The following is a 16,156-nucleotide window of genomic DNA, read 5'->3' as shown; positions in this document are numbered from 1 at the left end:
CTAATCTATAGAATCATATCATAAAATCAACCAGGCTGGAAAAGAGAAAAGAACTTCAGCCCAAAGCCCAGGCAGCAACTGTGTTATCTGTTTGTGTTCTTGTTCTTATCCATCTCAGCAAGCCTATGAGTGCAGTAGACACCACCATTGTTTCCCTTTCACAGTCTGTAATCTACTTCTTCTCACCAAAACATTCTAGCTAGCTTCAAACTAGCACACATGTATATATATATAAAATCACATTTCTAACATAATTTTATTCATTAGCTTAGATTCATATTAACTAATTTACTTCTAGCCCTTTCTCACTCTTGCTATTTCCAGCCTTTAATTAGCTTAATTTAACCAGAAACCTCTAGATAGGTCACAGCTCTCAAGCTTAATAAAAAATGAGTCAAAGAGGCTTAATAGAAATTCATAAGTTAAGTGATGTTCTTTGGAGTCACACATACATTATTTAGTTTTGAGTGATGCTCTACACAGTTAACTATATTTAGGCAACTAATAGTACCAGATTTAGTGTCCCTCTGTGAGTATCCTTCAGGATACAAGACAGCTACTCACTTAAGTCACTGGATTGCTCACCAGTGTTAAAACCAGCTCCTGGATATTGATTACTTATATTAACAGCTTTAATGACAGAAGGTTGTTGCATAGAACAAACTGGAGAATCCCTAATTACTTTTAATGTTCCTTGAACTGCTCTAAATGAAGGTAAAGAGATCAAAATAATTTCTCTGATGTATGTTTTAAAGTGTTTGGAAATAACTGCTGTATTTGTTCAGTTGCTGAGGATATCCTGCCTTCCAACAACTGCTGCCAGTGAGTTCATAGAGTCACAGAATCAACCAGGTTGGAAGAGACCTCAAGGATCATCCAGGCCAACCTAGCACCCAGCCCTAGCCAAAAGAAACAGCTGTTGAGGAGGCCTTCTACAGACAACTGGAAGTAAGAAAGAATCATAGAATCATAGAATAAACCAGGTTGGAAGAGATCTCCAAGATCAGCCACTCCAACCTAGCACCCAGCCCTATCCAGTCAACTAGACTATGGCACTAAGTGCCTCAGCCAGGCTTTGCTTCAACACCTCCAGGGATGGTGACTCCACCACCTCCCTGGGCAGCCCATTCCAATGCCAATCACTCTCTCTGGCAACAACTTCCCCATAGCATCCAGCCTAGACCTCCCCCAGCACAACTTAATACTTTGTTCCCTTTGTTCTCTTGCTGGTTGCCTGCTTATTGCTGTCTATTTTTATACCCAGTTCCCTGGGAATTTACAGAAGGTCTTTCCCGTGGTGAAAACTTTTGGCTTTTGAAAAAAAAAATATTTAAAGAGCCATCATTTTGTTGTGCAAGGAACCTTTGCAACTCTATGTATTTTGCAGAATGAGTGAAATACATAATGGATGTTTTTTCTTTCTAAATAAACCAAACCTTTAATTGTCACAAACCCTCTATTATCCTCCAAGATATTTAAGCATACTTAATGACTCAGGAGAAAATTCTACCTTTTCCTTTTAAGGTTTTTTTTTTTCTTGCTACCTCTGCTGTGTTTTATTTTGTTCCTATCCCTTTTTCCCCCTTAGAATCCAAACATTTCCACTCTCATGTTTTTCCTATCTCTGTTTGGTTTATTTACCCAAAACAAAATTAAATGCAACCATTTAGAGGGGAGAAAAGAAGCAACATTCTAAAGAGAGAACATCCCTTTTAAGCTAGTCTGGATCATACTCTTGGGAGTATATCACATTTCCTTGCTTTGCCTAATTTAGTTGTCTAGTGATGCCTCACCAGTGAGTTTACACAGTTCATTTTTAGAGGCTTCTCAATGTAAAACAAGGCATAAAAGAGATAAAAGGGAGAGGATCTCATCTGCAGAATGGAGGCACCTTAATAGGCTGGATGTTAGGAGGAAGTTCTTGCCAGAGAGAGTGATTTGCCATTGGAATGGGCTCTGTGATTAACCAGCAACCTCAGTGTCTCAAAACATGACTGAAAATAATTGGAAGTGTTGTACCCCTGAAATCATCAATGTTGTACCATTGCCCTGCTCCCAGGTTCTAAGCTAACTGACAAAAAAAAACTTTTTGGGGTACAAAATTTAGTTTTATTACATTTTAATCCTGTGTTAGAGGAATGATCATCCCATCAGTCATAGAATCATAGAGTCAGCCAGATTGGAGGAGACCTCCAAGGTCATCCAGTCCAACTTATCACCAAGTCCTATCCAATCAACTACACCATCCAGTTGAATGGCACTGTGGTAAAGGGTTGGACTTGATGATCTGTGAGGTCTCTTCCAACCTTGGTGATACTGTGATACTGTGATACTGTGAATCTATCACCCAGCCCTAGCCAATCAACTAGCCCATGGCACTAAGTGCCCCAGACAGGCTTTTCTTCAACACCTCCAGGGATGACAACTCCACCACCTCCCTGGGCAGCCCATTCCAATGCCAATCACTCTCTCTGCCAACAACTTCCTCCTAACATCCAGCCTAGACCTCCCCTGGCACAACTTGAGACTCGAAGTCATGGATATGGTCACCTCAACAGCATAGGGCTGGTCACTCCACTATCCCTGCCACAGCAAGGGTGGTCACCCAACCCTCACCTTGGCTTCTGGAGCTTCTGCTTCTCCCTTGGCACCACCCAAGCTCAGATGCCCTGGGGACAGAGAGATTTGGGGCAGGACATGTCACCCTCTGTGCCACTCCAAAAAGATTTTGTAGTACAAAATTCGATTTTATTTTATTTGAATCCTATATTAAAGGCATGAACTTTCTTCTTAAAAGAAATGATTATGCAGAATTCAAATATTTTCTCTTATTTTGTGACAGGAGCTACAGATTACAGAAACCTGAGGTTGCATGGATTTGTTTGATCTTGATAGCTGCCACAAAACTCAGGTCAAATGAAAACACACTTCATAGATGGCTAGAATTTGTGGGTTGGAAGGGAACTTAAAGATCATCAAGTTCCACCACCATCCCACGGAGGGCAAGGACACATTTCCACCACACTTGGTTGCTCAAGGTCTCATCCAGCTTGGCCTTGCACACCTCCAGGGAGGTGACATCTACAATCTTCCCAGGCAACCTGTGCCAGTGCCTCACCACTCTCACTGGAAAGAATTCCTTCCTACCCTCCAGTTTAAATCCAGGGATGCTTCCCACTAGACTTGGCTGCTTAAGGTCTCATCCAGCTTGGCCTTGAACACCTCCAGGGAGGTGACATCTACTATCTTCCTAGGCAACCTGCTGCAGTGTCTCACCACTCCCACTGGAAAGAATTCCTTCCTACTCTCCAGTTTAAATCTCCCTTCCTCAGGGTCAAAGCCATTGCCCCTTATCCTATCACTACAAGCCCTTGTAAAGGTTTCCTTCCCAGCAAAGTGAAAGAGTTCTTAAAACACCTAAAAAGCTAAAATGGATTGATTCTCTATTCAATTATGTCTCCTGTTATTAAAAATTGGGACATAGAAATACCAAAGGACAGGTAGATCCCTTGTGAGTTTTTTTCCCAGGCATTCTCTAAACCATCTTGAGCCATTATCTCTTTGAGTTCAATAAGTTCACACAGAAAACACACGAGGAAAGATTAATCTTCACAGCTGGGAAATTGAAGTAATTGGCTTGTAAGGCATCAGAGAAGGTCACTGCTTTAAGTTCATTGAGTGTTATCACTACTTCAGGTCTGCTGACCCAGAGAAAGTGAGCAGTAGAACCAGAAAACCAGTCTGCATAATCATAACCTCAATTTGATATGGAGATACAAATTGATTCTTGAATCCAATTAATAGAACTTCATTCTTTTCATGTTCAGGTGCTTCCACCAATCATAAATCTGAATTTTCTTCCTGAATATCAGAAATTTATCTGACTTCCTTTCCAAAAATACACCAAAGTTACTCCTAAGATATGTGGTGGTTGTACATTTAGATCTTTTCCATTTCTTTCTTCAGTAGGAAATGGAGGATGGAATTCATCTCACCCATATTTAGGTGTGAGATCTGAAGAGAGGGACTTGGGGGTGCTGCTGGATGAGAAGCTCAACATGAGCCAGCAGTGTGCACTTGCAGCCCAGAAAACAGATCCTGGGCTGCATCAGGAGAAGTGTGGCCAGGAGGGTGAGGGAGGTGATTTTCCCCCTCTGCTCTGTTCTGCTGAGACCCCTCCTAGAGTGCTGCATCCAGTTCTGGAGCCCCCATTACAAAAGGGATGTGGAGATGCTGGAGTGTGTCTAGAGAAGGGCCAGGAGGATGCTCAGAGGGCTGCAGCAGCTCTGCTGTGAGCACAGACTGAAAGAGTTGGGGCTGTGCAGTCTGCAGAAGAGGCCTTCTTGTGGCCCTCCAGGATCTGGATGGGACCTACAAAAGAGCTGGGCAGGGACTTTTCAGATTATCAGGTAGGGACAGGACTAGAGGGAATGGAGCAAAGCTGGAAGTGGGGAGAGTCAGAGTGGACATGAGGAGGAAGTTGTTCATCCTGAGAGTGGTGAGAGGCTGGAATGGGTTGCCCAGGGAGGTGGTTGAGGCCCCATGGCTGGAGGTGTTTAAGGCCAGGCTGGCTGAGGCTGTGGCCAACCTGATCTAGGGTAGGGTGTCCCTGCCCATGGCAGGTGGTTGGAATTAGCTGATCCTTGTGGTCCCTTCCAACCCTGAGTGATTCTATGATTCCTGTCTACCAGACAGACCTCAGCAGCTGAACTGTTTAAATCTGCACGTGCATTAGTGACTTAGTTCAAAGAACTATTAGATTGGGGTTTTCCCTAGAGAAACCCTAATCACATCATCACAGAATGTTAGGGGTTGGAAGGGATCTCAAGAGATCACCCAGTTGAACCCCACTGCCAAAGCAGGATTATCTAGGGCAGGGCACACAGGGACACATCCAGGTGGGTTAGGAAAGTCTCCAGAGGAGGAGACTCCACAAGCTCTCGAGCAACCTGCTCCAGTGCTTCAGCACCCTCAGAGTAAAGAGGTTTTTCCTCATGTTGATCTGGAACTTCACATGTTCCATTTTGAGTCCATTGCCCCTCTTTCTGTCACAGGGCTCTTTCTGATAGGAGCAGAATCTATCCTGGCCTGCATCAGGAGCAGTGTGGCCATAGGACAAGGGAGGTTATTCTTCCCCTGTACTCAGCACTGTTGAGGCCACACCTTGAGTGCTGTGTCCAGTTCTGGGCCCCTCAATTCAAGAGAGATGTTGAGATGCTGGAATGTGTCCAGAGAAGGGCAACAAAGCTGGTGAGGAACCTGGAACACAAACCCTATGAGGAGAGGCTGAGGGAGCTGGGGGTGTGCAGCCTGGAGAAGAGGAGGCTCAGGGCAGAGCTCATTGCTGTCTACAACTACCTGAAGGGAGGTTGTAGCCAGGTGGGGTTGGGCTCTTCTGCCAGACAACCAGCAATAGAACAAGGGGACACAGTCTCAAGTTGTGCCAGGGGAGGTCTAGGCTGGATGTTAGGAGGAAGTTGCTGCCAGAGAGAGTGATTGGCATTGGAATGGGCTGCCCAGGGATGTGGTGGAGTCACCATCCCTGGAGGTGTTGAAGCAAAGCCTGGATGAGGCACTTAGTGCCATGGTCTGGTTGACTGGCTAGGACTGGGTACTAGGTTGGACTGGCTGAGCTTGGAGGTCTCTTCCAACCTGCTTGATTCTATGATTCAGAAACAGAAATAGATATTAAGGGGAAAAAAACTGTCAAGCTTTTTTATGTTGGGTTTTGGTGTGGGTTGGCTTTTTTTTTATTCTCATAACCATATGCGAAGGGCAAAGGGAAGGCAACTAACAGAAAGGATAGAGATGAAGTCAGGCATATCTGAGAAGTGATGATTCTACATAATTTGTACCATTTACATTTTAATTAAATAAAAAAGTTCTGGCATTCAGCAGAAAACACACCAGAGTGACTCAGGGTTCTAACAACAGCTGCAGTTTTCAGTGGTCACTTGTACACAGTGCCCAAAACTCATGTGGTGAGAGGCTGGAATGGGTTGCCCCAGGAGGTGATTGAGGCCCTGTCCCTGGAGATGTTTAAGGCCAGGCTGGATGAGGCTTTGACCAGGCTGATCTATGGTAGAGTGTCCCTGCCCACGGCAGGGGGTTGGAACTAGCTGATCCTTGTGGTCCCTTCCAACCCTGACTGATTCTATGATTCTCACACACTGCCCAGCTGTCAGTTCCATTCCTTCTTTCTGGTGGTCTGACCACTGTGGTTGCATCTGTCTTAACTCTTTAATCCAACCTAACCTGTCTGTCTCAACAAGCTCCTGGCAAAGCTGGCAGCTCATGGCTTGGACAGATTCACTCTGGTAAGAGTCAAGAACTGTCTGGAGGGCTGGGCCCAGAGAGTGGTGTGAATGGAGCCACATCCAGTTGGCAGCTGTCACTGGTGGTGTGCCCCAGGGATCAGTGCTGGGCCCAGTCCTGTTCAATATATTTATTGATGATCTGGACGAGGGGATTGAGTCCAGCATCAGTAAGGTTGCAGATGACACCAAGCTAGGAGCAGGTGTGGAGCTGTTGGAGGGTAGGAGAGCCCTGCAGAGGGACCTGGACAGGCTGGATGGGTGGGCAGAGGTCAATGGGATGAGACTGAACAAGGCCAAGTGCAGGGTTCTGCACTTTGGCCACAACAACCCCAAGCAGCACTACAGACTGGGGACAGAGTGGCTGAGAGCAGCCAGGCAGAGAGAGACCTTGGGGTACTGGTAGAGAGCAGCTGAAGATGAGGCAGCAGTGTGCCCAGGTGGCCAAGAGAGCCAATGGCATCCTGGCCTGGATCAGGAACAGTGTGGCCAGAAGGACAAGGGAGGTTCTTCTGCCCCTGTACTCAGCACTGGTCAGGCCACACCTTGAGTGCTGTGTTAAGTTCTATGATTCTGTGATTCTAACCCTTACTGATTCTATGATTCTATATTAAGTTCCCCCACCATATCCCACAGATTTAGGAGACTTATTAGGAAATATCTGGAGCTGAAGGGACCTCTAGAGGTCATGTGGTTCAATCTGCCCCCACTCCAGCAAGGCCTGGGACCACGTCTAGACAACTTTTTGACTATCTCCAAAGAAAGAGACTCCACTACCTCCCTGAGGAAATTTGTGACAGTGCTTGGCCACTCTCACATTAAAAAGTGTTTCCTAATGTCCAAGCAGAGCCTCCTGCACTTTGGTTTGTGTCTGTTGCCTCTTGTCCTGTCACTGGGCACCAGAAAAGAGCCTTGCTCTGTCCTTCTTCCACCCTCCCTTCAGGTACTTGCTGGCATTCATAGAATCATAGAATCAACCAGCTTGGAAGAGATCATCCAGTCCAACCTAGCACCCAGCCCTATGCAATCAACTAGACCATGGCACTAAGTGCCTCATCCACTCTTTGCTTGAACACCTCTAGGGACAGTGACTCCAGCACCTCACTGGGCAGCCCATTCCAATATTGATAATGTTGTCCTGATCCTTCTCTTCTTCAGGCTGAATAGTCCCAGCTCTTTCAACCTTTCCTCTTAGGAGGGATGCTCCAGTTCCTCACTCATCTTGGTAAACTTTTATTAGACTCTCTCTAGTATGTCTGTCTCTATTGTATAGGCAAACCCAGAACTGGACACAATGTTCCAGATGCAGAGCAGAGGAGGACCTGTTGGCTACACTCTTCTTAATGCACCCCAGGAGACAACTGCCCTTCTTTGCCAAGTTGTTCAGAGTTCACTCTGCACAGAGTACAAAACTCTTGTATCTTTATTAGTCAGTCAGTGGGCAGTCATCAAAGTGGCTTTTAGTGCAACATGTTGAGTATCTGCATATTGCCCCCTCAAATATTGCTACCAATGGTGGCCAACAGCACCCCTGTATGGATCAAAATAGAATCACAGAATCAGTCAGGGTTGGAAGGGACCACAAGGATCAGCTAGTTCTAACCCCACTGACATGAGCAGGGACACCCTACCCTAGATCAGGATGGCCACAGCCTCATCCAGCCTGGCCTTAAGCACCTCCAGCCATGGAGCCTCAATCACCTCCCTGGGCAACCCATTCCAGCCTCTCACCACTCTCATGCTCAACAACTTCCTCCTCATGGCCACTCTGACTCTCCCCACCTCCAGTTTTGCTCCATTCCCCCCAGTCCTGTCACTCCCTGAGAGCCTAAAAAGTCCCTGCCCAGCTTTTTTGTAGGCCCCCTTCAGATACTGGAAGGCCACAAGAAGGTCACCTGGGAGCCTCCTCTTCTGCAGACTGAACAGCCCCAACTCTTTCAGTCTGTGCTCATAGCAGAGCTGCTGCAGCCCTCTGAGCATCCTCCTGGCCCTTCTCTGGATGCACTCCAGCATGCCCACGTCCCTTTTGTAATGAGGGCTCCAGAACTGGATGCAGTACTCTAGGAGGGGTCTCAGCAGAGCACAGGAGAGAAGGAGAATCACCTCCCTCTCCCTGCTGACCACACTTCTCCTGATGCAACCCAGGATCTGGCTCACCCTCCAGGCTGCATGTGCACACTGCTGGCTCAAGATGTTAGAGCAAACACTAAGACATACATTAGATGGACTTATACTTCCCTGTTTCCTGGCAAAGGTGCTCAACTCATCCCAAGGATGTCACCCACAGGTAGAATATTGCCAGATGAAAGCCTAAATTTATGTCTGTTGAAAACACATTTTGTACAGCTTCAGACTTTATTCTGGCCTTGACTGTGCCCTCAAACACTGGCAACTGGCAAGGTCTTCTTAATTTAGCAGACTTGCAACCTTGTCAAAGTCCTCTTTCTGTTTCCAAGTGCTCTGTCTTTCGTTTTCTTAATTAGTAGTGCAGAGAAGACTAAATGCAAAGTCAGGAAATTAATTTAGATATGAGGCCTTGATCTGCATTTCTTTAATTCAGGTCGATGGACTCAATTATGGGTCACTTTCAGTAATGTTGCACCAAAACTCTGCAACTAAGGAGGCCAAAAAAGCTAAATCTGAGGGAGAAGCAGCCTGACCTGCCAAAATGACAGAAACCATTCTCAAGGATTTCTCTTCAGCTCTAATGCCAAGTCACAGAAGAGTTTGGGACATGGTTTAAAGGACATGGTTGTATTAGGTTGATAGTTGGACCCTGTGATGATTTGGGTGTTCCCTGCCCTCCTCACCCACACTTTGGAAAATCACCTGGACTAGACTCAGAGGCTCTGCGAATGGAATGAAGCTTTATATTTACAGCTTAGCACAATGTACAAGCAGGTATTTACAACATATACAGCTAGATACAAGTTAAAAAGTAATACAGAAACACAACAGCCCTCCCAGAAACCTGAGTCCCCAGGAGGGGCTCCCAACCACACTTTCACCTTCCTCCCACCCCCCTACCTTACCCTAGATCTTGCCTTATGTTTAAGGTAGTTTGGAGAGTTGGTCAGGGGGGTTAGGAAGCAGATGGATTAGTCACACAGATGGCAGGTGTGATGGTTTGGGCTCTTACCCGCCCCCCCACACTTTGTATTTGCCCCAGCTAACTCAGACGGACCCTGGGAATATAGATGAAGCAATTTATTTACAGCTAGCAGAATTTACAAGCAGCTATTTACAATATATACACTTATATACAGTTATATACAGAAATATACAAAGGATAAACAATACAGAAGCACAACTCCCCTCCCAGAAACCTGAGTCCCCAGGAGGGGCTTTTAAACCACCCCAACACCTCCCCCCGGCCCTCTCAACCTTACCCCAGTTCTCAGGAAGAAAAGAGGTGCAGCCAAGAGGTTAGGGAGCAGGGTTAGTAGGAGCAGGGTTAATGAGATGTGACCAGGTCTAAGGCAAAAGCAAGAGTGAGTAACAAAATGGAGAAAAAGTCTTTCTTCTTCCCAGAGCTCTCAGCGAGACTGTGAGAGAAGTTGACATCAATTGTTTTCATTTCACTGCCTGTTATCTAGTTCTGTTACCAAAACATTCCAGCTTGCTTCAAACTAGCACAGCAGGTTAGGTTAGAGAGAGAGTTCAGCCCAAAAAGAGACAGAGAGCAACTCTGTTATCTATATTGATGTTCTTGTTCTTATCCATCTCAGCAAGCCTATGAGTGCAGTAGCCATCACCATTGTTTCCTTTTCACAGCCTATAATCTACTTCTTCTCACCAAAATATTCTAGCTAGGCTCAAACTAGCACAGACTCAGTGATCCTGCAGGTCTTTACCAACCAAACCATTTCTAAGAGTATATAAATATTGTGCTGGTTTGAGGCTAATTGGAATATTTTACTGAGAGAAATTAAATCCTTAGCTGTGAGAAGAAAGAGAAAAAAACAGTAACCTGTATCCCTCATTCTGCTGAAAAGAATATCCAAAATATGGATAAGACACAGTTCTCCACCATGAGAGTGGTGAGAGCCTGGAGTGGGCTGCCCAGGGAGGTGGTTGAGGCCCCATGGCTGGAGGTGTTTAAGGCCAGGCTGGATGAGGCATTGGCCAGGCTGCTCTAGGGTAGGGTGTCCCTGGGCATGGCAGGGAAGTTGGAACTGGCTGATCCTTGTGGTCCCTTCCAACCCTGACTGATTCTATGATTCTCACACACTGCTCAGCTCTCAGTTCCATTCCCTCTTTCTGTGATTCTATGATTCTGTTTGAGGACTTTCTCTGTCTTTGTCATGATTTCCCTATTTTTAATTTCCTCATCCTGTTGGATTATCCCAGTTCATGGAATCATAGAATCAACCAGGTTGGAAGAGACCTCCAAGATCAGCCAGTCCAACCTAGCACCCAGCCCTGGCCAATCAACTACACCATGGCACTGAGTGCCTCATCCAGGCTTTTCTTCAACACCTCCCACCAGGTGCTGTACCTGTCATTCTCCATTCCTTGTTCTGCTCTTCCATTGTGCTTGCTTTCATTTTCTGCATTCAGTTTGTCTAACTCCACCACAGCCTGGTTCTTTTCTCTTTGGAGTTGTGTGGTACTTTACACAGAGAGAAAAAGCTCCACAAAGAACACACTGTTGGCTGGTCCTGATGTCACAGCATGGCCCAGGGTGGCTGTACCATACCAGCACAGAGTGTAACCTCTCAGGACGCAGAAGGAGGTTTCAGAATCCTATTTAGAACACATACAACATGATTTCTGTTAAGGATCAGACCGAGGGAGGTGGTGGAGGCACCGTCCCTGGGGGTCTTCAAGAAAAGACTGGATGAGGCACTTAGTGCCATGGTCTGGTTGACTGTCTAGGGCTGGGTGCTAGGTTGGACTGGATGATCTTGGAGGTCTCTTCCAACCTGGTTGATTCTATGATTCTATGATTCTACTAGGCAACATTCTTGTACTGTTTGTAGCTATTCCCAGCAGCAGTGACAGAGTTTTGCTTTTATATCAGTTTCTGAGGATGAAACCAAACCTGTCCATCATTCTTGGTCTTTCTGCTTGTGAAGCTCTTCCTCTGACCCCTCACCAATCCAGACACATCAAAGCAGCAGAACAATAGCTCCAGCACTGTGCTTCCTTCAAGATCTGTTTTGTCTGTGCCCCTACTCTTCCAGAGAAGCTGGAGGAAAAGAAGGCTTTGCGATGGGTCTTAAAGATCAACTGTTTAAAATATTTCAGATTGGGGATTTAAAGACAAGAAAGAGCTTCAAAGTTGAAGTAGAAGCCAGAGATGACACTTATAAACTCCAGTTGAAGCAAACTATTTGTTACTCACATGTTTGAAGGGGTGGGGGGCAAGATAGAGGCAGAAGGCACCGGCAGCTTCTGAATTAACACTTGGATGTCCTGAATGTTTGCAGAGACCATGTCTCTGGGCTTGAAGGATGCCACCACATTTTGTGCTCTAAGATTGTGAACTTCTGTTTGAGCTTCATGCCCTGTTTACCTGAGTGTAAAGAAGCTGCCTTCTAAATGCCATTCTTATCCTGAGGACCTTGTAGCAGCCTCTGTAAAGCCTCAGGCTTTGGTACCTGAGAGGTAGAAACATTCAGATCTGTTAAAAGAGAAAGAGTTTGCTTGGGGATTATCTTTTCAAACACCAAGATCCCACACGGGTTAGCAAAACCTCAAAGCTAGAGAGAGAGGCTGCAGCTTAGCAAAGGTAAAGAAGGGGAGGGAAGGAAGGGAGAGAAGGGAAGAAAATGGGGGGAAGGAAAGGGGAGAAGGGGAAGGGAAAAGGGAAGGGGAAAGGGAAAGGGGAATGAAGAAAGGGAAGGGGGAAGGAAAAAGGGGAAAGAGGAAGGGGAAAAGGGAAGGGAGAAGGGGAGAGGTGAAGGGGGAAGGGGGAAGGGGAAGAGGAAAGGGAAAGGGAGAGGGAAAGGGAAAGGGAAAGGGAAAGGGAAGGGGAAGGGGGAGGGGGAGATGGAAGAGAAGGGGTAAGGGAAGGAGAAGGGGAAGGAAAGGGGAAGGGGGGGAGATGGAAGAGAAGGGGAAAGGGAAGGGGAAGGAAGGGGAAAGAATGGGAAGGAATCGGGAAGGGGAAGAGGAAGGGAAAAGAGGAAAGGGGAGGGGGAAAGGAAAGAGAAGGAGAAGGGGAAAGAGGAAAGAGAAGGAGAAGGGGAAAGAGGAAAGAGAAGGAGAAGGGGAAAGAGGAAGGGGAAGGGGAAAGAGGAAAGGGAAGCAGAAGGGGAAAGAGGAAGGGGAAGGGGAAAGGGAAGGGAAAGGGAAAGGGAAAGGGAAAGGGAAAGGGAAAGGGAAAGGGAAAGGGAAAGGGAAAGGGAAAGGGAAAGGGAAGAACTGGGCTAGCTCTGAAGTTCACACAAGCGCCTTACTAGGATGAAATTCAGTTCTTCTCCTATCAACCCCCTGGTGCCCATTCTCCGTGCTGGAATCTGTGACAGACAAGCACTAATTTCTGAGGAGTGCTCACACAGAATTGCCCGAGTGGCAGATCCCTCACTCTTGTGCTTATGCTAATAACATTTAGCAGGGTTAGCAACCACATTGATTTCCCACATGTATCCAGGAGAGTGTAATGCTGTCTTCCTAGTTAAAGTTTATTGAGCAGGCAGGATATTAGAAGTCAGAACTGATTAATTCAGGGTAGGAGCAGCTACTTCTTTCTTTTCCCTCTTTATTGTTTTTCTTTTCCCCTGCACAGTCTTGTCTCCCAAACACTTCACCACACATCCCCATTAGAGCTCCTGTTCCTGATGATTTTTGTTTCTCTTACTTTCCTTTGCGAGTTTTCATCTTTATATTGAAGAACATATTAAGTGCTCATGTCTTAGTCTTGAGACAGAATTGCTGAATCCCAGCACAGTGGGGGTTGGAATGGACCTCTGGAGATCATCTAGGCCAATCCTTCTGCTCAAGCAGTATTATCGACAGCAGCTTGCCCAGGATCACAATGTCCAGGTGGGTTTGGAATCTCTCCAGAGAAGGAGACTCCACAGCCTCTCTGAGCAGCCTGCTCCAGGGCTCCAGCACCCTCACAGCAAAGAAGTTCTTTCCTCCTGTTCAGATGGAAACCCCTGGGTTCCAGTTTATGTCCATTGCCTCTTGTCTTGTTGCTGGCACCACTGACAAGAGTCTGGCCCCATTCTTTTGGCCACTCCTCAAGCTCTTGCTGAGCGTTGGGAAAACTCCCTCTCGGGTTGCTCTTAGCTTCTGCCCCAGGGCTCTTAGCTTCTGCTAAGAGAGATCACAGAATCATAGAATCAACCAGGTTGGAAGAGACCTCTAAGATCAGCCAGTCCAACCTAGCACCCAGCCCTAGACAGTCAACCAGACCATGGCACTAAGTGCCTCAGCCAGGCTTTGCTTCAACACCTCCAGGGACAGTGACTCCACCACCTCCCTGAAAAGATGCTTCAGTCCCCTCAGCATCTTCGTGATCCTTGGTTGGACTCTTTCCAGTAGTTCCCATCAAAGTCAGATTAAGTTCAGTGGTTCACTGTTAGACCCTTTAATGGAGACCACCAGTCTGGCTGGAGCAGATAGACCTTATCATATGGACTCTAGTTCACACCACTTGTGAAAGCCTTCAGATTATGATGTAATAAAACAGATAAAATACAATAAAATGAGGACTGTTCCATAGACTCAAGTGCTGGGCTCTTTCACACTGGTGATAAAAGGGGGCATTGATTCTCTTTTCCTTTGTATCTATTTTAAGGTCAAGAGCAGCACAGGAGTAGCCTGCAATTTGGGCAAAGCCATTTCAGGTGCCTTGGGGAAAAATGTGTAGCTAAGTGGAAAGCACGTTTTTAACTGTCCCAATCTGAGCAGAAGTATCTCTTAGTGCCCTCCTTGCTCAATAAACTTCTACTAGAAGCATGTAACAGTCTACTCTTATTAGTACTTATGGGACATGGTGGCAGTTGCTACCCCCCCTGATATGCTATTGCCATAGGCACAGGAATTAGGGATCTGCCATTCGAGCAGCTGCCTTATGAGCACTCATTACTACTACTAATTTGTCACACAAGTGGAGTGGGAATGAACACCTGGAGTGTGACTTGATAATGACAGAGCTCTGTTTCAGTAATGAGCCTGCTACCTTGAGGTAAAGGCTTTTTGGTAACCTCAGGTAGCTTCGGTGGAAATCACTGCCTGGCAGCATGAAAACACAAAAATGTATCTCTTTTTTTATATAGAAGATATTAGAATCATAGATTCAGTCAGGGTTGGAAGGGGCCACAAGAATCATAGAATCAGTCAGGGTTGGAAGGGACCACAAGAATCATAGAATCAGTCAGGGTTGGAAGGGTCCAAAAGGATCATCTAGCTCCAACTCCCTCCTGCCATGGGCAGGGACACTCTACCCTAGATCAGGCTGGCCAGAGCCTGTCCTTAAACACCTCCAGGGATGGGGCCTCAACCACCTCCCTGGGCAACCTATTCCAGGCTCTCATCACTGTCATGGTGAGAAATAAGAAATAAGAAAAGTCTTCTTTATATCTAGTCTGAATCTCCCTCTTGTAGATTAAAGCCATCATGCTGTCACAATGGGTCTTGGTAAAAATTCTGTCCCCAGCTTTTCTACAAGCCCTTTGAAGTACTGAACAGCCACAAGAAGGTCTGCTTGGAGCCCTCTTTAGGCTGAAAAAGCTCAGCTCTCTCAGCCTCTCTTCATAGCAGAGATTTTCCATCTCTCTGAGCATTTTTGAGGCCTCCTCTGAAACTGGTCCAAGAGAATCACAGAATGTCAGGGGCTGGAACAGACCTCGAAAGCTCATCCAGTCCAATCCCCTGCCAGAAGATGATCCCTTTCTGTTGCTGGCTGCTCTCCAGCCACTCTGTCCTCAGCCTGCAGTGCTGCTTGGGGTTGTTGTGGCCAAAGTGCAGAACCCTGCACTTGGCCTTGTTCAGTCTCATCCTATTGGCCTCTGTCCACCCATCCAGCCTGTCCAGGTCCCTCTGCAGGGCTCTCCTACCCTCCAACAGCTCCACACCTGCTCCTAGCTTGGTGTCATCTGCAAACTTACTGATGCTGGACTCAATCCCCTGGTCCAGATCATTGATGAGGTCACCTCTCAGTCTCCTCTTCTCCAAGCAGCACAGTCCCAGCTCCCTCAGGCTCTCCTCATAACAGAGATGTTCCATTCCCTTCACCATCTTGGTGGCTCTGTGCTGCACTCTCTCAAGCAGCTGACCTTTGAAAGAGCTGTCTCTCTGTCCATCTCTAGGAAGACTTCTTTCCTTTAAGACTGCATAGTTCTTTCCTTCTCTACATGTTACCTCACAGAAGGATGTCTCTCTTGTGGTGGTTTTACATTTTCTGTTCTAGTCAACCTGCTGACCACCCCTCAAATCTGACTAATCTCACTCCTGTTCTCTTCTTAGGGGATTCTTCCCATTCATCACAGACAACTGAATTTCTTCAGGGCAGTGTCCATGTAAATGGATTATCTCAAGCTACTTCTCCAAGAAGGTTTTAGTCTCCCTCTGACTTGAGAGATCAGGAAACTAATCTTTTTTTCTTTTCTTCTTCCCAATGTGCAGTTGTATTTTGTATTGAGGAAGGACAATTCATGACAAAGGAATGGATCTTACAATGACAGTTGGGAAAAGATATGATTAAACCAACAACAACAGCAACCAAGGCTGAAGCATTTTATTAGACACTGCAAGATACCAGACGAGAGGTTGTGGAGTCTCCTTCTCTGGAGACTTTCAAGGCCTGTCTGGATGTGTTCCTCTGTGATCTGTGCTAGATTGTGTGGTCCTGCTCTGGCAGGGGGGTTGCACTGGATGATCTCCTTGGG

Source organism: Pogoniulus pusillus, chromosome 8 (assembly GCF_015220805.1).
Source record: "Pogoniulus pusillus isolate bPogPus1 chromosome 8, bPogPus1.pri, whole genome shotgun sequence".
Taxonomy (NCBI): Eukaryota; Metazoa; Chordata; class Aves; order Piciformes; family Lybiidae; genus Pogoniulus; species Pogoniulus pusillus.
This window is presented reverse-complemented; position numbering follows the sequence as displayed.